The sequence below is a fragment of the Lactuca serriola genome, chromosome 3, assembly GCF_051521515.1.
Source record: "Lactuca serriola cultivar US96UC23 chromosome 3, Lser_US96UC23_V15, whole genome shotgun sequence".
Taxonomy (NCBI): domain Eukaryota; kingdom Viridiplantae; phylum Streptophyta; class Magnoliopsida; order Asterales; family Asteraceae; genus Lactuca; species Lactuca serriola.
Window position 1 is genome coordinate 301,872,652 of NC_136410.1, and position 1,485 is coordinate 301,874,136.

Here is a 1,485-nt window from a genome sequence, read left to right on the forward strand (position 1 = left end):
TGTACTCACCAGGTTTCCCAACCTGACCCACTCAGTTTACTTGTATCACAGGTGACGATATGAAGTTACATTACACTGAGAGATTAAGGAGATATACATCACTAGTGTAAATGAATGTAAGTTCTATTTATGCTTATGTTTCTGTATTGACGATGACAACCCAGATGTTTTAAATTGAATAGAGATATATTTCTTCGGAAATGCTTTGATAATGAAATTATCATGTTTTTTTGGGAACAAATTCCGCAACGTTTTTATTAAAAGAGATACTTTGATTTTTTTATAAAGCGTAAACAATAATCGGTCTTTTCTGGCCGTGAAAATGGGGATGTCACATTCGGTCTGATGCAGTTATTTTCGGACTTCGGTCCGATGCAGGGGACAAGGTCCTAGTTAGTTCCGAACTTCGGTCTGATGCAGTTTCCGGACTTCGGTCTGATGCAGAGAGCAAGGCCCTAGTTTGTTCCGGACTTCAGTCTGATGCAGTTTCCGGACTTCGATACGATGCAGTTTCTGGACTGCGGTCCAATGTAGTGGGCTAGGCCCAATAGTTGTTTATATGTTATTGTATGGTATGTGATAGCTTGGGGGAGCTCACTAAGCTTCATGCTTAGAGTTTTAGTTTTGGTTTCAGGTACTTCCGCAAGCAAAGGGAAGAGCTCAGGTTGATGGCATCGCACATACCATAGCTTTAGTTTATCCTGAGGGTTTAGTTTGGATGTTACTATGATTGATATAGATTTTTTTGACACAGTACTATGACATTTGAGTTGCTCATTCCGTGGTTTTATTATATATGATGTGATTTTTAGTATTATTAAAACAAAACTTTTGGGTCGTATTTTAGGTCGTTTCAAGTTGGTATCAGAGCCTTCATTTGATGGATTCAGGCACACTTACGGGTGTGACTGAACTCAAAATAAGGAAATAGTAAAAGATTTTCAAAAGAGAAACATATTCGAAAAGAATTTTGAAAAAAAATAACTTAGAAAGAAAAAGAGTTTTCTTAAAAAAAAGGTATGGTCCATGCGATCAGCCGAACTTAAGTAAATACTCCCAACTTAACCATACAAGTTTATATTATGATTATCTGCTTCAGTTTCAGTAGAACAGCATGCTAGAATAGGACTAGGATCAAGGAGGATGCCTTATGTGTTTGCTATATGTGTTTCAGCTTTATGAGAATTGCATGCTAGTATTGAATAGACAGCAGTAGGATAGCCTGTTTATGTAAGTCCCTAATTTGCTTGTGTATCAATCAAATCTGTTTGATGGTGCGGAATCCCAATCAAACGGATGATGTCAGATCAAATAGAGGAGAATAATAATAATATGAATCTTCAACGTATTGAATAGATCGGAATGATGTTCCTTTACATGAGATTCACACACACACATAACCTCCTATGTTCTCTTTTGTTCATCAAACTCTACTCCTCACCCCTAACACCTATATATATATATATATATATATATATATATATA